This window comes from Mustela nivalis (assembly GCF_964662115.1).
Source record: "Mustela nivalis genome assembly, chromosome: 5".
NCBI lineage: Eukaryota > Metazoa > Chordata > Mammalia > Carnivora > Mustelidae > Mustela > Mustela nivalis.
Window position 1 is genome coordinate 33,755,522 of NC_139024.1, and position 23,403 is coordinate 33,778,924.

At 41.6% G+C, this 23,403-nt stretch overlaps 1 protein-coding gene across 9 annotated transcripts in view; it reads right to left on the bottom strand.

The window, feature by feature from the left end:
- Nucleotides 1-6,375, bottom strand: part of KLHL32 (kelch like family member 32) — a 245,785-nt gene extending 239,410 nt beyond the window's left edge. For 5 of the 9 annotated variants that reach the window (XR_014312142.1, XM_082731902.1, XM_082731899.1 and 2 more), the window contains exon 1: nucleotides 5,935-6,068. The gene's annotated coding sequence lies outside the window, so the exon portion shown is untranslated. Of the gene's footprint in view, nucleotides 1-5,934 lie in introns of all 9 variants that reach the window. The other 4 variants (XM_082731900.1, XM_082731897.1, XM_082731904.1 and 1 more) reach the window with 4 other exon arrangements.
- Nucleotides 6,376-23,403: the final 17,028 nt, after the last annotated feature.

Below are 23,403 nucleotides of genomic sequence, written 5' to 3' on the forward strand. Positions count from 1 at the left end.
CGGGCTGTGAACATACAATCGGAGAACTAAAACTCATAAATAATAAGGCTTCTAAGTAATGATTTAAAATGAGGTATCAGAACTTATGTCATGCAAAATTGCAAAATGCCTCCTCCACTGCTCTTGGCTTCTGTTCCATTAGCATCGAACATGTTCCCACTGAAGCAATCAACCAGAATGGGACTAATTATTCGATCAATATCCTGTATGCCAAACCGGTTGTGGGGGGCGGGGGAGCCCTGTTTCTAAGTAGCTGGAACTGGTTCATCTGGCAGGAAATAAGGAATATATTATGCCTCAAATAAACATGTAGGAGAAAGTCAAGAGTCTATGAAAACTGCCAAAGATTTTCCTTCTTCATTTAAAAAATCATCTTATCAGGTCGGTAATTTCAACCTTGCAGAACTAATTTAGACAAATTTACAGCTTTCTGTGTTTTTGCTGAATGCAGAACTAATCTGACTCCAAGTCAAGTGTGCAAAACCATTTTTATATATAGTTCTTTTTAAATCCAAAGCTTACAATGCCGTATGTCTAAATCAAATTAAATGCAATGCATTAATATATCACAGTGTGCATATGAAACAAGGCAAGAACAAAAAAAAAAAATATGAAGTTAAGTTCAGTGCTTCCTCAGCTTAGGAAAGATTTCAGCGAGAAGGGAATGGGAATGAATATCCTGCTTAAATACAACAGGACCAGGAAAGGTGAACAAAATAAATCCCATCTATTAAGTCCCAATAAGAAGGAAAGTAAGATGTTCTTGGATAAATTCTCAAGTTTTACTCTCCACACTGAAAGAAATTCTGAAAAAATATGTACCGGTATATTAGGACAAAGAAAGGCGAATAAGCTATTAACTACCTAGCACAGAGACTATCTCCGCTGGCCTATTGTCACTGTCACCAAAAAGCTAGGTAAGAAAAACATCATTTGTTCAGAATATTTTCCATTACTTGCCACATATATCCATGAAAAGCAAATCATTATACGGGCATGTATCGCACTTTGATGGGAGTTAAAATCAACTTTAAAGCAAACTCCTCTCACGCCAAATACCTTCAGTGCTAGACTCTAGCGAGCTATGACATGTATCTAACTCATTTCATCCCGTTACCTTGCGCCCACCATTCTAACAGGTAGCTCTCCCAGCCACTCGCTACAGGTCTAGTACGGGGGTACCTGGGGGGCACCTTGGTGGCTTAGTTGGATAAGCGTCTGCCTTAGGTCATGATCCGGTGTCCTGGCATTGAGCCTCACATCACGGCGGGCTCCCTGCTCATAGGGGAGTCTGCATGTCCCTCTCCCTCTGCTCCTAGCTTGCGCTCTCTTGCTCTCTCTCTGTCAAGTAAATAAACTCTTAAAAAAAAAAAAAATCTGACCACTGCTTGGTTGTCACATTTTTTTCATATCTCAATTCAGGTAACAAAAATATTGACCCAAACAAGTTCAAGAGCAGATTATGTTTATTGGTCACTCTGAGTTTGAGTATATATTTTCAAATAGCTAAAAAGCAGCTTACATTTCTCCTCACTTGTCCCACACATGAGAATTCATCAAAGGTATATCCAACATCAAAATCTGCATCTGCTAGAGCCTCCCTGACCTCTAGGTCTATGGCCTAGGAAAGGTCAACACTAATATGTTCTTCTCGCCTAATTTACACAATCTCCTGCCCATTCTTGAAAATTTAGAAATTTGTCCACTCCAAGTCAATTAATGTAAAATATCTATGTACACTTTCTTTCCACAGAAAAGTGGTATCATGAGAGGAAATCATGTGCCAGATGTTGGATGTTAAGAATACAGACATATCATGGGGCACCTGGGTGGCTGAATGGGTTAAAGCCTCTGCCTTTGGCTCAGGTTATGATCCCAGGGTCCTGGGATCCAGCCCTGCATTGGGCTCTCTGCTCAGCGGGGAGCCTGCCTCCTCCTCTCTCTCTGCCTCCCTCTCTGCCTATTTGTGATCTCTATCTGTCAAATAAATTAATTAATTTAAAAAAAGAGTACAGACATATCATAATAGTTAATGGGTATTTGCTGTATACCACACTGTGTAGAGAGAACATAATACTTTGTTCGTCCTTTGTCCTTATGTCAGTCTTTCAGAAGAATCAGTTGATCTTCAGATTCTTCTTTATGTCTACAACTCCCCTCTGAGTCTCCTTCACCACCACATCCTGCTCTACTCCCTGCCACACACCCCTACTTCCGAGTTCTTGATGCACTCCATCTTGGAGACCATGTTTCTTATCACAGCTTGCGTCACCCATTCAGCAACAAGGATGAGCTCATCCGTATCAGACATCACAAGCATGATCCTTTCAATTCACATTGCCAGCTGACCATCTCAAGAGCCTACTCTCTTCCCATAGCTGAAGGGATCTTCATTTACTAGAACCAAACCTTGCCATCAGGGTCCAGCACTAATCCTTCTCCTACACAGGAATAATCTGATCTCCTTAATGAGCACACTTTTTAATTTTTTCCTATAATGGTGTTTCTATGGCATCTGGTGTCTCTGTTACAGCATTTAACACACAACTGCCTCAAAATCACAATTATGTACTTGTCTATAATGTCCACTTGTCTATAATGTCGGCAGAGAAGGAGAGGTGGGAAGTGAGGAGAGCTCACTTCTGCTCTCCTCCCCTCACTTCTGCTGAGGTTTGAAGTTGTCTTTCATGGGTCTGGTTTAACGTCACATAGTCTCAGATTCTCTATCTATACATCAGAAATAAGATCCCTACCTGCTCTATAGGGATTTTAGGAAGACAATATAGAAAGTAGTTTTCCATATAGGGAAAGCATAGAAGGGGCTGGAAACATGAAAGCTGCCAAGAGTAATATGTGTGTTTGCTCTGAATCCTTGAGGGCAGAGCTCTTATCTCTATAGCAAAAGCCAGGACTTTGTCACATTAACTAACATCTGCAGAGTGTTTTCCTGGAGATGCAACATACTTCCATGAACTGAAAATTGAAATGCATTTCTTTACTATTAAAGCATCCTTCTAGAGGGGAATTTTAAAATAAGAGAACTATTAGAAGCCACTGTGCAAATCCTGGCTTCTTTTGTTTTTTAAACTACACCTTTTTCGATCCACAAAAGAAATGACCTAAATAAAATAACTCCTTTCTGACCCCACCAGGTCTTCCTCAGTGAAGCCCACTGACATCTCTGTAGTGTTAGTAGAAACATGAGAAAGTGGCAGCTTCTTACATGGTGTATGCTTCATTACAAGATGCTGTTATTGAAGGAGGAAACAGCATTTTCTAGGTCGGGGTCCTAGAAATGAATATCCTTTGGCATTCCCCTTCATGTTTTTGTACCTTTGGAATAATCTTAATGAGAAGTTTTTATTGGAAGGCTCAGGATGCTCCTTTTTCTGACTTTTTATTCTACCTCTTCCTACCATGTCACGTACATAATCTATTTTTTATATCACTTATAGTATATGCCCAGAAAAAAAAAAATTAAGTCAGGAACACAAGAACTTTCAAGTCATAAAGGCTTTTGTCTCACTAGACTAAAAAATTCTTTTGGGATACTTCGTGGTTCTTTATTTTATCTGAGGTATAAGAGAGAGGCCTAGGAACCCTAAAAAACAAACTTGGACCCGTTTATTGAAGAAGGGATAGGCACATTTTTAACTTTAAAAAAATTTTTTTTTCTTTTAAGATTATTTATTTATTTATTTGACAGACAGAGATCACAAGTAGACAGAGAGGCAGGCAGAGAGACAGGAGGAAGCAGGCTCCCTGCTGAGCAGAGAGCCCAATGCGGGACTCCATCCCAGGACCCTGGGATCATGACCTAAGCTAAAAGCAGAGGCCTTAACCCACTGAGTCACCCATGTGCCCCTGGCACATTTTTTAGATTTTAATATCAAAACCAGGGAACTCCTAATCACTCATATAATGATGGGTATATTTGATGGATGTAAGAGAAAAGTAGTTAAGAACTGAAAGAGAACACAGTAACTATGGATTGCAGCTGGCAGGCCACAGGCCTTATGTGGCCCCAAAACACTTTTAATGTGGTCCTTATAGTTTATAAAATTAAGGGCATGTCACATAAAAATATGTAAGCTTCTGTTTCCCTTGAAAAACTGGAATGTTCTAGAGCCGGGATGACAATGACCAGCTACAGTGGAGTTGGAACTGCCCTTTTTATAGTGGGTTTGTATGTTCCAAAGGCCACGGTCCACAACCTCTCTCCCACATGGCCCCTACTGGGCCTGCTGCACTCTTCTATCTTACCTGTGCATTGGAAAGACAGACATAGGAATTTTTTAAAGGCAAAGAACTTCAAAGTGGGCTTCCCCATCCACTAGCTCTGTGACTTTCCACAAGCTCTGAGTCTTGGGTCCCTCAGCTTTAAACTGAAGGTAATTCCTTAACCTCACAAGTTGTTCTGGGAATAAGAAAGGAAGCATAGGAAAAGTACTCTGTAAATTATAATATAAAATATTTGTCATCTTTGTTCATTTCTCAGTCCCTGTCAGTTGCATAAATGCCCCCTACCTGCCTCAGTTATTACTAGTTTCCTTGCTTTTCATATTACTACACTCTGTATGACAGAGTTTAAAATCTAAATGAAAAAAAAACTTGATATATTTCCTTGCATCATTTAATGAGAGGTAAAAAGATGAACAAATATCAAAGGAAAACAAAATGAACTGTTGAATGTCAGTGGATCTTTACTAGGTCATTTCTGTTCCCAATGAAGGTATGAAATTAGGGCAAAGTGTAATTATTGGATTGCTGATCCCTTCAAGCACTGTTTTAAATTCATCCACCAGGCACCTGAGTCCTCAAAGTAATATTGACAGCCCAGTCATTAGAGGTACCTGTGAGATAATGAATAATGACCTCCTCCTTGGGCCTCACCCGTGCTCCAGTAAAGGATCCAATCCAACAAAAACAAACGAACAAAAACCCAAAAGGACCTATAAAGATTTCTCTGTGCCTCCTTCCTCTCAACATTTCAATATAAGCTCCAAAACCTTAGAATGTGGAATAATAAACCCTGGCACAAATTCTACATCTCTATCTATCAACATATAAATGTATATGTGAAAAAAAAAAACAAAACAGTAAGGGACCTGAAAAAAAAAAAATCTTCTTAGAAATGGGCAGAGGGACAGAAAACTGCAGTTAAATGATGCAGTGGACATAGAAATATTAGCAAAGATTTTTGTCCTGAGCGCTATCTCCTTACATTAGGAATTCACTGATGTACTCCTGTCCGGTCAATTTACAACAGATATCCTTCTGTGGGGAACCACAATTAATTCCTCTTTCACTTTTAACGTTAAAATCATCACGCTTGAGTGAACTGCAAGATATAATGTAGACCTGGAGGGGGAAAGGGATTTTCATTGGACACATTTTTCTTTATAAGATCACCAAAATGGGAGTAATTTATGATTCAAGACGCAATCCGTTGAAAAATTCATCTGACGAATCCGTTTTAAAGCATACCATCCAGTGCATTGCCGCTTTCGTTGAAGTTGAATGAAACCATGCCCAGAATACGTATTAACGATTGCCAAATTACCATATGGCCCTCATTGTGTATTTTATTTTAAAAAATCAAAATAAATAACAGCTTCATTTTAAAAAGGTGGTTATTTCAATAAATGTCCCAAGGCCGATGTTTAAGCAAGTCTCCTTGGCAACCAAGATGCACAGTGCATCCCGGGCTGGGGGAAGGGGAGAAGGCGGGGGAGCAACTCCAGGGCTGGTAGAATAAGTAACGGGAGTAGTAATTGCTCCCGCTAGACGACGCTGGTCGAGCTGCACCGGCGGCAAACCCCCGAAATTTCAACTCGGGTCTCGCCCCCAGCGGCGCACCAGCAGCCTCCCACCCCCTCCCTCTGGTCCCGCAGGCACCTACCCCGAAGAGGTTACAAGGAGAGACTGGCTTACCCGATGGGGTGAGCGGTCCGCTGGGTTATGTATGTACCCCAGGCGGCAGTGCAGGCACCGGGCGCTCCCTGATGCACAGCGGCTCTGCTTCTCCCCACGATGCTGAGGTTAAGAGAACCCGCAGTAGCTTCGCACTGTCGGTTTGGGGATGCAGTTGCGAAGACCAGATCGCTAGCGTGTCTGTGTGTCTGTGTGTGTCTGTGCGCATTTGTCAGTGAGCGTGTGCGTCTGTGTGTGTGTGTGCCTGCGCGCTCCCCGACTCTCCCGCGGGGAAACAGTGTTTGCTAGTAAATAGAAAGCAGCAGCCAGCACAGCAGGTGGCGCGTCCTCAATCACTCAGCCCCCGGCGGCCGCGGCTGCCAGGAGACGCACCTTGGCGGACCCCGGGGCGGGCTCACCCCGCGAAGCGACTCCGCCCCCTCCCGCCTCCGGCGAGCCTGCGCGCACGCCCGCCCCCTCCCCCTCCGTCGGCGAGCCCGCGCGCACGCTCCCCTCCCCCTGCACCAGCCACCGGGGAGGCGCGCACGCCGCGCTTTCCACCTCCCACCCTCTCCGCCCCGCTCCCGACGGCGAGCCAGCGCGCGCGCCCGCTCTCCCCGGAAGTCCCCCTCCTCCGCGCAGGCCCCCCCGCTCCGCCCGTGCTCTTTGGCACCTTCGCCGTGGGGCTGCTGGGTCCTAAGCACAGCGTGCTTCCTGAGCTGTGTCCCCACCTGCGACGGGCGAGACCCAGGAACCCAACTTGCCTGCCCCTAGGCTCTCTTCATAGCGCTAGGGAGCAACCTGTGGGAACAGGCGGTGTGACCAGGAGCACTGTCCCTCTCCTTCCGTGACCCTGACCCTACGGACTTGTCAAGTTGACATCGCCCCCCTTCCTAGCCGTCCCTTTCCGTCTTCATGGTAGTACTGAGTGTGATTTCACAGTAACTTTGAGGTTGGACGGAAGCCCTGAACCTGTCATGAGGAGGGGTATTGGTTACAGGTAATTCAGCGTTAATACTACAAACAGACCACAGCCCAGAACACCTCTGCTGAATTTCCCACTCTTGTGCCAGATGGGGGTCATCGATGTCATTCCCGTGTAAAACATGCTTACAACATAGACTGGAGCAAAGGGGATAATTTTAACAGGAAAAAATATTCCATATTCCACTTTTGCTTTGGAAATCTTGGTCCGATGTAGAGTTAAGCCATCGGGTCAAAGAAGAATGAAATTCTAAATTGGGGTAAACTGTATTTTGTAGAAGTTCAGGTTTTAAACTACTACAAAGATGGAATTTCACAGAACGTTTAAGTCTGGTCTCTTGAAAGTTTGTGTTCTTCTACACTTGAGCTAGGAACAGTGCCTTGATCTACTTAGACAGGTCCTTAATATTTTTTTTAGTCTCAAGTCAGTGGTTCAGTTTTTTTCACTTTCAGACCCACAGGTTTTGTGAGACTGTTTGCTCCCCCCCACCCCTTGGGGCCTGTCTGGATTCCAGTCCTTCATTCCAATGGTTTTGATATTTGACTTTAGGACACTGGGGACCTAGTTAGCTAGCAGCCCTGGAAGAATGACAGCTGACTGAGAACATTAGTTGCAGTACTATTTTCTAGAATTTTCCTTATGCAATTTGATATTTTTCACTGGGTGTTTTATACCAGAAGCTCAAATGGGAAAGTATGCTTAAACCCATAATACTACATCATTGCTGTCAATAAATAAATACTTAAGATTCATAAAATATTGGTCACTAAAGTGAATGCATTTAAAATTTCAAACCCATCTATATTGATTTGGTTATCTATTTGTTTAGAATAAACAAAGGGTACTTACTAAAAATAGTTAAGTTGAAAGAACAAAGAATTTAATTGTATTTACAAGGGGGGAAAAAAGTCTGTATGCCACCAACTTACCATGTGTGTGGCTATGGTAAAGTCTCTTACTGTCCAGGCTAGGTCTGTCTTGTTCATCCTAGGTAGTCCTGCCTGCTAGCACAATGCCCATCACATTTTGGGGGGTTCAATAAATATTGCTGGCTAACACATAGATATTGAGGAATCAAATAAGAAAATATGTGTTAAATGTATAGTAAAATATCTAGTTCAGAGAGGGCATTTTCCTCCCCTAAGGGCCTCTTTAAGTTTGGTTTAAAGTATAGATTTTTTTAATTAAAAAAAAAAACTTTTATTTCTCTAAAATAAGGGACCCCATAATTTGTTAGACAACCGTCATAACCCAACACAAATGTGTGTTCTGGTAGACTCTGTTACTAGAAGAGCAAGTAGATTTGAGGACGATTTCTCTGCTGATACCATTATATATGGTCTTTTTCCTTAAGGAGAAAATAGCTTAAAACAATGCTTTCCCAAATCTTTTCTTTGAAATACTAGTCATTTGTTCAACAATTTATTTTGAACTCTTAGAATGTGTTAAGCAGTGTCATTGGTGTAAGGCTTTCAGTTGTCAATAAATAGACATTGTCCCTGTTTTCATGTAATGATATTGTGAGAGATAAGGTAAAGAAAGAAAAATTAAAAGTGTAGATCCTTTGGTTGCAAAGTGACAAAAAACTACTCCAACCAACTTAAGCAAAAAGGAAGTTGATGGAAGACTAACAGGAGTTCTAAGAATCAATGGACAGTCAGTCCATACAACCAGACTCAGAAAACCACAGGAATTAGAGCAATTCCCAAAGGCACAGAAGCCATGATAAGAAGATCATGTTGGGGCAGAAATGTCATGATTGGGTGTCTTCCACTGCTGCAATGGGTACACCCCAGTGTACTGCTCTTTGATACCCCCAAATCAGATTCTAGCTTTTAGCCATACTAAATTGTGTTTGGAAAGCCACAGAAATTCACAGAGGAAATAGGGAGCCCAGGTCAAATGGCTGGGGTAACACTGAAAACTGTCTCTCTCTCACATTATTATATTAAAGACTCTTGAGATCTTGCAGTAAAGAAACTTCTTTCACTTTTCTTTAAACTATCCGAGAGGGGTGCCTGGGTGGATCAGTGGGTTAAAGCCTCTGCCTTCAGCTCGGGTCATGGTCTCAGGGTGACCCTGAGATGGAGGCACCACATTGGAGATGTGAGCCCCACATTGGGCGCTCTGCTCAGCAGGGAGCCTGCTTTCCCCCCCACCTCTGCCTGCCTCTCTGCCTACTTGTGATCTCTGTCAAATAAATAAATAAAATCTTTTTAAAAATTAAAAAAAAATAAAACTATCCTAGAGTTTGGTTAGGTACAAACATTTTTTCTTTTCTTTTTTAGCTTCCCCCTTAACACACTTTAGGAAGCATTTTGGAACATGGTGCATTTTTGTAGCTTTCTCTCCCCTCGTCTCTCATCAGGTTGCCCACGAACCAAGATGTGAAAGCCTAGCATAAATTCAATGTCATCAAGGTTTTACAAAACCTATATTTTTAATAGCTCTGTGAAAATCAGAGTAGAAATTGCCTCTACACAGCTCAGATTTCAACCTAAAATTACATCATAAAAGAAAGCATAGCTCCTTCTTCAACTCCAGAACAAACACCTGCTATAGCTGCCTGGTCCCATAGCAAATGAGAAAGTAAGTGTCATGCTTAATGCCACGCTCATGGTTTTCTGTCACAAACCAGTAATGACATTAAGGAGTCACTGAGCCAGATTTCTAATGACCGTACTTCCACAGAGAACAGATCGTTATAAATTAGGCCCATACCGAATTTTATTTGGGGCTGATATTATCCAGTTTTCAAGCAGAAAATATGAAATAACTCTGGCTAACACCTCCATTTATTCAATTACCTATGGGTACATTTTGTAGCTAATTCACGCTATTCTTCAGGAGCCAGGATCACTCAAAACTACTTAAACCATGGGAAAATCTTTTATCATTAACATTTTGATTGTTTATCTTTTTTGCCACATTCTCTGGTGCAAAGCACTGTTGTTGTTTATGTTGTTTTTAGTCTAGTTTAGTCTAAGCAACTAGACACATAATGGATGCTTAGTAAATATTTACTCTGCTGAATAGAAAATGGTCCCTAATCACAAAACAGAATATTTTAATTGTAGTACTAAGCAGGTAAAAACAGAATGCAAAGGGATTTTCAGTCATTATTACAGTAAGGTAAATTTTAAAATAAATTATTATCTTTCATGTGTCAGATTGGCAAAGATAAAAGAAGATTTTAATACCTAGTGTTTGGGAGCATGTGGGTAAATAACTTTCAAGAATGCAAGTGAATACAAACATTTCGGATTACAACTTGTCAATATTTATATATATATTCCTTAAATGCACATACCTCGGGACACCTGGGTGGCTCAGTCGGTTAAGCATCTGACTTCAGCTCAGATCATGATCCCAGGGTCCTAGGATCCAACCCTTTGTAAGGCTCCCTGCTCAGCAGGAAACCTGCTTCTTCCTCTCCCTCTGCTCCTCCTCCTGCTCATGCTCTCTCTCTCTTTCAGAAATTAATAAATAAAATCTTTTTAAAAATGCACATACCTCTCGGCATAGTAATTTCACTTGCAGGAATTTATGTTGAGGTTTTCTTTTTTCTTTTAAGATTTTACTTATTTATTTGACAGAGGGAGATAGCACAAGCAGGGGGAGTGGCAGGCAGAGGGAGAGGCAGGCTCCCCACTGAGCAAGGAGCCTGATACAGAACTCGATTCCAAGACCCTGGGATCATGACCTGAGCCGAAGGCAGACACTTAACCAACTAAGCCACCTAGGCGTCCCTATGCTAGGGTTAGTATTGGTTCACAAATTGGCCCTCGTACATGGAAGGCAAGGAGAGACCAAAGAAAAGAGGCCAAGAACTCCAGATTGCTAGGGGGTAGGTTCACTAAGCAAAGGAACTTACCTAAGAGGCTTGTCTCTGGTGGCCACAAGACAAGGAGACCTCTGCACCTGCCTGCCAGAATCTTAAAAGTTTATATAGAGGCCTTAACGGGGTTCAGTCATGTGTACCATCCAAGACTATATCCCTACAGTGGCTCCCACTATGGGAAAGGTGAACTGAATGCACCTTTCAAAGATAGAAGAGGCGGTGAAAAGCCTGTAATTGCCTGGGTCCAGCTCTCAGGTCAACCAGCAGTCACGTCCTCTCCATGATCTCCTCCAATAGTTAGCTCAAAGAAAAGTGCCAAAAAGTTATGTGAAAGGGTACTCATGACAATTTAGCAATATCCAAAAGAAAGAGGGAAAGAGGGAAAAGGATGGGGGTCGAGGGTGGGAGAACTAGAGTCCAACACGTGGAGACAAGTCAAACAATTAGGATTTCAAGTGGCCACTAAAAACATTTAGTAGATCTTTACACACTGATGCCAAAGACTTATCACTTAGAGGGAGGCGGGAAGCAAGTCGAAAATCAATAGAATTATGATCTAGTTTATGTAAAAGTAGAGGAAGAGAGGGAGTGCAGGAAAGAGATGTGTGTGTGATCATGTGTTTTTCCATTTTACTGGCTCTGGAGGAAAGAAAGGGGTGAGTCTCAAGCTGGCCTCATTCAGTAACCCCCTCCATGCAGATCCTGGGACTTCATTGTCACACCACTATCACAGACCCTCTGATCCAGGGGACTCCCACACACCTTCGGCCATGACCACAGGGTCAGGGATGGGCCTCTTTCATGGCCCAGATGAGATCCTCTCTTGCCGGATCCTGAAAGGTGGTGTGACATCAATGGGAAGGAAAACTAGCATACTCTTTGACACAGGTGACAGTTGTATTGGATTCAGCTGAATGAAGCCTGGTGATGGGGAGCCCTCACTGTGGTGGATAATGGTGTCCCTGGATGCCAGCTCGGCTGCCATCTAAGGATTCTTCTTAACCAGGCTGCTTGTCTTGGCTCCAGGGACCATAACCTCTTGTCATGTCTTCACTGTCTTCTTATCATTTTAACTCAAAGAAGCCTCTCCAGGCTCCGCAGTTAGGACGCTTTGTTCCTCCTCATCGTTTTTTTTCCCTTATGCTGTTTCTGTTTCCAAGCACGGGAGCCCCTGCCCCTGGGACCTACCCGTTTGAAACCCATAAAAAACCAACTCTAGCTTGTTGTTTGTTTCCCAAGATATTGTTTCTACTGTCACCCCTTCTTTGAAGGAAGTTTTGTAAAATGCCTACTTGGCTGAATGAAAAATAGTCCCAAGGTCTAAGAAATACCAAAAACAGAAATATACCGGTTATATCTAGAAATACCTTAGATGTAAAATTTTATTTTAATTTTATTTTTTCAATGTTCTAAGATTTGTTGTTTATGCACCACACCCAGTGCTCCATGCAATACGTGACCTCCTTAATACCCACCACCAGGTTCACCCATCCCCTCCAACCCCTCCCCTCCAAAACCCTCAGTTTGTTTCTAGGAGTTCACAGTCTCTCATGCTTCATCTCCCCCTCTGATTTTCCCCCAATTCACTTTTCCTTTCCTTCTCCTAATGCCCTCCATATTATTCCTTATTCTCCACAAGTAATTGTGAAACTATATGATAATTGACTTTCTCTGCTTGACTTATTTCACTCAGCATAATCTCTTACAGTTCTGTCCATGTTGATACAAAAGTTGGGTAGTCATCCTTTCTGACGGCTGAGTAATATTCCATTGTATGTCTGGACCACATCTTCTTTATTCATTCATCCATTGAAGGGCATCTTGGCTCTTACCACAGTTTGTTGATTGTGACCATTGCTGCTATGAACATTAGGATACAGAAGGCCCTTCTTTTCACTACATCTGTATCTTTGGGATAAATACCCATTAATGCAATTGCAGGGTCATAGGGTAGCTCTATTTTTAATTTCTTAAGGAAACTCCCCACTGTTTTCCAAAGTGGCTGCACCAACTTGAATTCGCACCAACAGTGTATGAGGGTTCCTCTTTCTCCACATCCTCTCCAACACATGTTTACTGTCTTGTTAATTTTGGCCATTCTAAGTGGTATAAGGTGGTATCTCAATGTGGTTTTCATTTGAATCTCCCTGACGGCTAATGACACGAACATTTTTCATGTGTCTGATAGCCATTTGTATGTCGTCTTTGGAGAAGTGTCTGTTCATGTCTTCTGCCCATGTTTTGATGTGATTATCTGTTTTATGAGTGTTGAGTTTGAGAAGTTCTTTATAGATCTTAGATATCAGCCCTTTGTCTGTAATGTCATTTGTGAATATATTCTCCCATTCCGTGGGTTTCCTCTTTGTTTTTTTGACTGTTTCCTTTGCTGTGTGGAAGCTTTTGATCTTGATGAAGTCCCAAAAGTTCATTTTCACTTTTGTTTCCCTTGCCTTTAAAACATGTCTTGAAAGAAGTTTCTGTGGCCGATGTCATAGAGGTTACTGTCTATGTTCTCCTCTAGGATTTTGATAGATTCCTGCCTCACTTTGAAATCTTTTATCCATTTTGAGTTTACTAGATGTGACATTTTTATTCTCTCTGGGAAACGGGGCCATGTGGATCTTTTATTTCTCATATTATACCTTTCTATGTTGTTTATACTTTTTATAACAAGCACAAATATAATGTGTAGCATTAAAATGTTTTTATAAATAAAAAGGAACAATTTTTAGAATCAACCTATAAAAACAGGTATGATATAGTACTCTCAATGGCATTATTGGACAATGGTAGGCATCATAGTCAGAAAAAAAATTACTTAAATATGTTGGGAATCCTAACATCTGTGAGGTCACATTGGCAGATACATAACTATGTCTGGGTATAAGCTTGCTGTCAGTGGAAGATTGAAAAACAAACAAATGGGGGTGACTGGGTGGCTCCGTTGGTTAAGCGGCTACCTTCAGCTGGGGTCATGATCCCGGGGTTCTGGGATCGAGTCCCACATCAGGGTCCCTGTTCTCTGGGGAGCCTGCTTCTCCTCTCCGTCTGCCTGCTACTCCCCCTGCTTGTGCTCTCTCTCTCTGTGTCAAATAAATAAATACAATCTTAAAACAAACAAACAAATGAAAACACATGTCAGTGGATCCCCTACTTCTAACACATGGCCAGGACAGATCCAGCTCTGATGCTGTACTCTCTGCTTACTCTCCCTCTCTTTCTCTTTAGCCATAGTGACAAACCAGTCACAATATTTTGGCTGGAGTCTCCTCTACCAGTTACAGTTCCCTTGGCTTCTAAGTGGCAGAATTCTGGATCACTTGAGAAAGAATATACTTTATTAGAAGGATAGTGGTGGCTCAGAGAAATCAAGGGCTGGGAGGGAAAACCCAAATAACCCATCTTTGAGGACTGGGAACTCAAATAACATCACTCCATTTTTAAAAAATATTTATTTGTTTATTATTTTATTAACATATAATGTATTATTTGCTTCAAGGGTACAGGTCTGTGAATCATCAGTCTTACACAATTCACAGCACTCACCACAGCACATACCCTTTCCAATGTCCATAACCCAGCCACCCTATCCCTCACCCTCCCTCCCACCCAGCAACTCTCATTTTGTTTCCTGAGATTGAGTCTCTTATGGCTTATCTCCCTCCAGATCCCATCTTGTTTCATTTTTCCCTCCCTACCCACCACGACCTCCACCCTGCCTTTCAAATTCCTCGTATCAGAGAGATCAATAATAATTGTCTTTCTCTGATTGACTTATTTCACTGAGCATAGTACTTACCCTCTGGTTCCATCCTCATCATCACAAATGGCAAGATTACAGGTTTTTTGATGGCTGCAAAGTATTCATATATTATATATATATATATATATATATATATATATATATATATATATAATCTATATACCTCACATCTTTTTTGCACCCAAATGTTTATAGCAGCAATGTCCACAATAGCCAAATATGGAACATTACTCCATTCAAGATGCAAATTGCCAGGGCAGTCTAATCAGCCTAGGCTAGGTTCTGAGCCCATCATTGCTACGTGGGTAAGTGGGGTGAGGGGAGGACAGGACCACATGGAACAGGAGGGGATGTAGTAGTTCCTGGAAAAAGCAGTGATGTAAAGTAAGTGACTTACCTTAACAAAGGCCAGGGATGCTGCACAGGTTAAAAAGCAAGAGCTGTTCATGATCTTTAACTTTTAAATGGAGATCTATCTAAAGAATTTCATCGTCTCCTTTTATTATCTTCTCTTCTGCTCCATTACTGCTGCAAACCACATTCAGGTTGAATCAGAATTGTTATTTTAAGACAAAATAATGGAAGTTCTTCTAAATGATATAAATTCTTACAAAAAGTGTTGAGTAACCAACTGCATGGAAATCTATCTCAGGGACCCTGTTTCAATCATCCTCTCATCTTTAGGCCACTTACCATGGCATTTAAATTGAACACTTGGTAATACATGAGAATTTTAATTTCTAATCTTAGAATGATCTGTGTGGGATCAGTTTTCACAGGAAATTCATCACTATTTTACAGCAGCGTAATGTAGACTAATATAACTGACACTTCTAAAATTCTAATTCCACAGCAGTAAAGTATGAATTTAACCCTGCCATTAAGAAAAAAAAAATTGTTAATTTTATTCATTAACATCATGCTTTCATTCAAACGTTACTGTTTCTCAGTCACCTTAACCCAAAGGTAAAATAGGTCATAAAACTATCAAAAATAACAAAAATATTTCTCCAGGTCCAGCCTGTCTGTTTAACAGAAACCAGCGACCCCACGTCAAGTAGTCTCAGAGGTGTTTCACCAAGGAGCTCTGCTAACCTACCCATCACATCCTTGGTAACACACAGTTGTGCTGCTTCCACTGGTGCAATGGACATCAGCTCTTTCCTCTTCACTTACTTTTTTTTTTTTTTTTTTTTTTTCCCGGTAGCTCTTTTCTTCCAGACCAATTGTTCTTAGCCAAAGGCAAATTTATCTCTCAGAGGATGTAATGTCTGTACACATCACCATTTTTTTATGACTGGAGAGGAAGGGTGCTACCATCATCTAGAAAGTAAATCCAGAGATGTGGCTGAACCTTCTGCAAAATGAAGGACAAATGTCAACTGTGCTGAGACAAAGTGACCCTTCTCTAGACTCCAACCTAAGTTACAGAGAGCTGGCCAATGGGACAGTCTGAAGAACAAAAGCTATTCTGTCCTCAAAAATCAGTCCTCTGATATTTTTACATTAAACATGGTCCTCATCTCTGGCTTCCTTCAGGATAACAACACTCCTGCAACATTAAAGAGGATTGCCTTCTCTATAGGGAAGATAATGATCATTTGGGCAGTTGAACAGGAAATGGTCCCAGGGTTGTGGCTACTGTTTTCCATTCCCAGTAACTTTCTCCTGCCTCATCCTTCTTCTGGTAACAAACCCCCTACTTTGACCCCAGGGGTGAGCATGTAACTTAAGTCACCCAGATAATAAGCCTTTACCAGTATGCTAGTCTTGTCTTTCCTTTCCTTTTCTCTTCTAAGTTTATTTAATCTCTTAAATAATCAATCTGGGGCTTGACCTCAGAACCCGGAGATCAAGAATCTCATGCTTTTCTGACTGAGCCAGCTGGGCACCCGAGAATGTTTCTCTTTTTAACTCAAGGAAAGAGAATTTCTTTTTTAGTCGGAGACTATAAAGTAAGAAGCCTTGGGGGTAAGCATCTTGAAACCGTGAGGTTATGATGCAGAGAGGAGCAGAGAAGGAGGAAATCAAGGAGAGAAGAGGAGGCGAGAGAATGATCGTGTTTTCATCCCGGGTCTCCCCAAGTCCAGCTCCATCCCCATACTTCCCACCATTTGATTTTGTGTGCAGCTTGCCATCTTCTGTTTAAACTAGGTTAATTTGAGTTTTATCATTTCCAACATAAGAATCTTGGCTAGTATGCCTGTCTTTAAGATTTGTACAATTTAATATGGCAACACATTAAAGGGGCTTATATGAGATACACACAGGGCTCCAGCGGTCTGTTCTGTTTTTGAGTCTCGAAAGGGTTCAGATTGTTCATTTGACAGTAATTCATTGACAGGTACATTTATGTACAAACAGTTTATGGGAGAAAAAGCCCTTAATGATGACCACTAAAAATTTACACTATATGTATAAAAGAAGGGGGGAAAATGGCATATGGCCCCAGCTGTAAACAATAGGTTTATTTGAATAAGTGTAGGGAGGGAGAAAAGTCTTTGCTCTACCCTTTTATGTTCTGTGACTGAGACCAGTGAATAAAACTGACAAAAGACAGGTTAATAGGAAAAAAAGCATACAAATTTTATTTGATGTCAGTATTTTTTTTTTTTTTTTTTGGCTAAGAATCTACTACTGATTTAATTTTTTTTGCTTGTTTTTTATTTTTTACTTTTTTATTATTTTTTAATTTTTTATAAACATATAATGTATTTTTATCCCCAGGGGTACAGGTCTGTGAATTGCCAGGTTTACACACTTCACAGCACTCACCATAGCACATACCCTCCCCAATGTCCATAACCCCACCCCCCTCTCATAAACCCCCTCCCCCCAGCAACCCTCAGTTTGTTTTGTGAGATTAAGAGTCACTTATGGTTTGTATCCCTCCCAATCCCATCTTGTTTCATTCATTCTTCTCCTACCCCCTTAACCCCCCATGTTGCATCTCCACTTCCTCATATCAGGGAGATCATATGATAGTTGTCTTTCTCCAATTGACTTATTTCATTAAGATGATACGCTCTAGTTCATTCCACGTCGTCACAAATGGGAAGATTTCATTTCTTTTGATGGCTGCATAGTATTGCATAGTGTATATATACCACTTCTTCTTTATCCATTCATCTGTTGATGGACATTTAGATTCTTTCCATAGTTTGGCTATAGTAGACATTGCTGCTATAAACATTCGGGTGCACGTGCCCCTTCAGATCCCTACGTTTGTATCTTTAGGGTAAATACCCAGTAGTGCAATTGCTGGGTCATAGGGAAGTCCTATTTTCAACATTTTGAGGAACCTCCAAGCTGTTTTCCAGAGTGGTTGCACCAGCTTGCATTCCCACCAATAGTGTCAGAGGGTTCCCCATGATGTCAGTATTTTTTTTAAAGACCTTATTTATTTATTTGTCAGAGAGAGAGCGCACAAGTAGGGAGAGTGGCAGGCAGAGACAGAGAGAGAACCAGGCTCCCCCCTGAGCAAGAAGCTCGATGTGGGATTCCATCCCAGGACCCCAGGATCACAACCTGAGCTGAAGGAAGCAGCTCAACCAACTGAGCCACCCAGGCATCCCTGATGGCAGTATTTTACTGTTCATGCTCACTGAAGCCTCCATAGAAAAGAAGGGAGGGAGTAAAGAAGTGGCTTACCCTGGGGTTTATCTACCATTTCAATTGCAGGGAAGTGAGAAGATAAGGGAAAAGGAGCTTGTGGGGGGGAGGGGTGCCTGGGTGGCTCAGTGGGTTAAAGCCTCTGCCTTCAGCTCAGGTCATGATCTCAGGGTCCTGGGATCGAGTCCCTCATCAGGCTCTCCACTCGGCAGGGAGCCTGCTTACCCCCCTCTCTCTTGCCTGCCTCTCTGCCTACTTGTGATCTCTCTCTGTCAAATAAATAAATAAAATCTTAAAAAAAAAAAAAGGAGTTTGGGTATTTAGGGTTGGTAAAGTATGGGAAGGTAAACATGGAGAGAACTAATGGAGGTAAGCTTATTTTAGAAAGGTTTGTTTGTGCAGATTCATCTCTGTATTGACTTTCTGTCTCCGGTTGTTCTTTTTCTGGTACAGGAGAGGAGAGGGGGGAGCACCTCACAAAGGGAAATTTATGTCCTGTGTGTTTAAACCAAAAGAGGGAAGGAAAAAGCTCCTTATGTGTTTGTTGTATCTTAATTGCCTTCAGCAAAAACATAATCCTTAGGCCAAAGTGGCATATTTTGGAGTGGCACGTTCTTTTGAAGATTACAGAGCATTATTAATTCTCACTTTTGCTACTCCCAATTCTATGAGTATTATCCATTCCATTTTTTCCCTTCATGAATAAGTACTCAGTAATTCACCTAATTCACCAAGAAATTAATTATAGAATTGAGGTTGAAATCCAGGTTTCTAGCTCCCGAGCCCTGAGCTCTTTCTTTGAAAGTATAGCTTCTTCTGAGTGGAGGAAGGAATCACAAAGAAGACAAGTTCAGTTCCTCCTTCCACTGAGCTCCCAGAATACCTGGCAGGTATCCCTCTCATTCACTGTCAGAACTGATTGAACTTTTGCAGACATATTTTAATGTCCTTCATTAGGTTGTGAGTTCTTTAATAGCATAACCATTATTTGACTCACTTCAATCGGTCTTACTTTTTTGTACCATTTCCCATGCCCCAGAACAGGTATTAGAAAAGCACTTGGTAAATATTTGTTAAATGATGGATATGAGTTAAGAAGCCATGAAATCAAAAATATCTTAAGGCACCACTGTGATTGAATTGCACATTTCGGTTGAAGAATATCTAGATGTCCCCTCAGTCAAGTAGATTGGGACAACATTAAGGAAGCCATGAAAGCTAACCAAGATGTCTGTACTTTCATCAAGAAACACAGGTGACATTCGCTCTTTCTCTTAGTCTCTTATGAGGGTCAATCTTCCTAATGGTTTGGAGGAAAGGTTCTTGTCATTGTCTAGGATTTAGGTGCTAGAAATGTTGAACACAACAGGGACTGAGGAAATGGAAAAGAGAGGAACAGTGTTGGGACTATGACAAGCTAAATACCCTTTCCCCTCAAGAGGAGAATGATCTGGCAGGGAACCTGCTCAGTGGACTCTGATGAAGGGAGTTAGACAAATCAGTCTATTTAAGAAAGCCAGGTTTCAAATGTCAGCAAGACAAAATATGACGAAGATCAAAGGGCCAAAGGCAGAATCACAGTTAAGGTTGCAGAGCCAAGGATTTGGAGCCAGCTGGTTAAGGCGTCAAAGGTAAGCAGATTCTTGGCAAATGCAGAGGGTCCTCAGTAGTGTTTAATAGTCATAATCCTTTGTATTAGTTCCCCACTGCTGCATAGCAAATTACCACAAATATAGAGGCTTGAAGCAGCACAAATTTATTATATTACAGTATATAGGTTGGAAATCTAACATGGGTCTCATTGGGCTAATATCAAATTGTCAGCAGGGATTGATGCACTAGGAGAGAGAATCTGTTTCCTTGCCCCTCTGCCAGCTTCTAGAAGCTGTCCACATTACTTTGCTTATAGGTCCTTTATCCTCAAAGCTAGGACCTTTGGGCCAAATCCTTCTTACAAGGGCCCCTGTGATGACATTGAGCTACCCTGGTCGTGTGTTAATGTGCAGTGGTAAAGAGAGAAGAAAACAGACAAATGAACAGGGAATTACAGGACAGGGTGACTGGTTCATGGAGTTACTTAGAAGGTCACCTCACTGAGACTTCCTGGGTCAGGAAAGAGGTCCTGGAGGAAGTGACATAAAAACCGAGTTCTATAAGTAGAGGGAGGAAGGCTAGTGAGGAGGGTATAATCCAGGAAAGAGAGGAGAGGGGTTGAACATGGATGATGTAGGGGGTATACAGGGGGTAAGAGTACAGGACACTGACCATGTTTTAGCCTTGGGCCCCTGGAGAGATGGTGATGTCCATCACTGAGATGATGGACACAGGAGGAAGGCAGTTTTGTGGGGAAGATGATGAGTTCAGGTTCAGAATACTACACCTGAAAGGCCATCAGACACCTGCAAGAAGGTATCTAGGAAGCCAGTGGTTCTCTGGCTTTGATGCAAAGGAAACTGGGGTGATGGATTTGGGAATCATCAAAATAAGGGTGAAAACTGAAGCCAGCAATGAAATGAGATTGCCCAGGAAGACGGTGTAGAGTGAAGAGGGTTGAGAACTTCAAGCAAAGCACTGAGGAACTCCATATTTAAGGGGCAGGTGGAAGAATGGGCTCCATAAGGAAATGAAGGACAGGCCAGAAAGGTATTTGGGAAAAGAGCATCTCAAAAAGGAATGCATGTCCACTAACAGTTTGGGGCTTTGTGGTGTGCTTGGAAGTAGTTTTGTTGACATGGTAGAGATGGAGGCTTGTTGGCAATGGGGTTGAGGCATGAATAGGAGGCATGGAAGCAGAAATAGGAAACGTAAACAACACTTTCAAGAGATTTGACTTTAGCAGGAGAAGAGCTATTGGGTAGGAGGTGGAGGAGATAGTGTTGAAGATCATTTGAGGAGGCCTGGCCACATTTAAATGCTAGTGGAAAAGAGATGAGTCAGAGAGTTCAAAGAGTAGCAGTTCTCAATGGAGAATCACTTGGAGTAAAGAGTTAAGAACAATGAGAACCAGGGGCACCTGGGTAGCTCAGTCAGTTAAGGGTCTGCCTTTGGCTGAAGTCAGAATCCTGGGGTTCTGGGATCAGGCCCTGCATCAGACTCTTTGCTCACTGGGGAGTCTGCTTATTCCTTTCCCTCTGCCCTGGCCCCCACCCCTGCCTCATGCTATCTCTTTCTTTTTCAAATGAAAAAAAAAATCTAAAAAAAGAACAGAAAAGAAAAGAACAATGAGAACCAGAGGAGAGGTTGAAAGCACTTGAGAGGTTTGGGGTCCATGAGCAAGTTCGAGGGTCAGGTTACAGGGTTGGTGTACCAGTAGTCTCAAAGCATACAGGATTCTTTCTCTTCATGAAACACACCAAGATCTTTAATCACAAAGGTGGAAGATACCAGAAATGCCACTGTAAGGCAGAGATTTTTCACCAGGACACTTATCACTTGGTGCTGTCATTTCAAAATGTATAAAGGGGTTTTATAAACATCACATACATCCCCTTTCATTCCCTCCTTCTAAAGAAAGATGAGGCTAATGGGAGTCCATTTCCACACACAAAAAACCCTACTCACAGTCTGCAAAATCGTGAAAGCCTTGGTTCTGGCTGTGTAAGCCAACCAGTTTGTGGTACTGTGTCAGTCCCAGCAAACGAAAACAGAATTGTATACTTTTAGAAAGATAATTCAAATATCCTGTTAAACTATTCATATAATTAACCATATTCATTTGATAATGCATATTCACATAGAATTAACCATACACAATATGCAAATAACTATAATTTTAGTAAATAGCAGTATTTTAAGAAAAATTAGCCATTATTGGAGCACCTAACTAGCTGGTCGGTAGAGCATGTGACTCTTGATTTCAGAGTCATGAGTTTTTGTCCCACTTTGGGTGTGGAGCCTACTTAAAAAAACAAACAAACAAACAAAAAATAAAGTTAGTCATTATTTACCCAGGACAGCATTTGTTTGAGAGCCAAAGCTTAAGTCTCTTCTATTGCTATGTGTCTCTAATTTTATCAAGAAGCCATGTGCCAATTCTAATTGCTTCATGGTAATCCAGATTAAAATCATATTTCTATTAATACTGAGGATTTACCTAAAAGGCTTAAGGGATTACATGTGGAAATGCAGCAAAGATTGAGGAATAAATCATTAATTTCCATTAAGATACAATTGATTTTTAAGATAAACAAAAAATTGTAATTTTACATTTTCTTATCAGCAACAAACATTTTCTAGGCATGTACTGTTTACAAACCATCATATTAAGTTCTATAGAGATATGGAGGCGAGTGATAATGATACTGCCCCGTGAGTCTTAACACCAGAGTTGGAAAAGCCAGTGCAAAAGTAAAAACAAGAAACAACACACGTTGGAGTCTTCATATACAATGCTATAGATGCTACTGCTTCTCAAGAGTACCCTTCATATTTTCTCTCATTTGCAAGGGAACCAGTCTTCACCCTACTGTATGAACACATCCTTGGACAGTCTTCTTCAAGTAACCTCTCTAAGCCATGGAAAGAGGAAAGTTTGGTTCCCTTCTTGCATTATCGTCTGTTGGAATGCTTCTCTTTCTCTGCCCCTAGGATCAGGACTATTAAAAACAGGGAGGTCCTAGGGGTGGGACTTCTCAGATGACAGTCCTTGGTTCCGAAGAAGGAAAGCTCTCTGGAAGGGGCGTGCTGTGGGTGGTAAAGAGGTCCATCTGCCGTGGACATGGACACCTGGTGTAGCTCTTCACTCCCAAAGTGAGAGGTCAGGGAAATGCCATGTCATAACAGAGCTTGGGTAACTGATAGCCGGGCTCTTCCATGGTCTCTCAGCTTCTGGCATATACCTCCAGTCCTCTCCCTGGCCCCTCTCTTTTCCCATCTGTCACATGTATGACAAAGTACAAAGTCCTTTAAAGCTTTCTATTCAAAACTACCCATCCATCTTCTTAATAATTATACAATTCCAGCAGGATAATACTGCTGACTTTCTATTTCTAACTTTTCATGTATCTGCATCACAGCCCCAGTCTGGCATACCAAAGGCATAAATAACACTTTTAAATCCATTTTTAGTGTGTTGATTCCCTGGCAAGAGCTCCAGTTTCCTCTTCCCATTAGCTCTCAAATGTAAACTGAGAGTAATTCCATCCAGTAGGAAAGAGCACTCGATGAGGATTGAGGATAACCTGGATTCTAGTTCTAAACCTGCCCCTGACCATCTGTAGAAGCTCAGGTGATCCCCTTTCTCCTGAATCTGTTTCTTCCCAACTTGTTCCTTATGGAGCTAAGAGATGA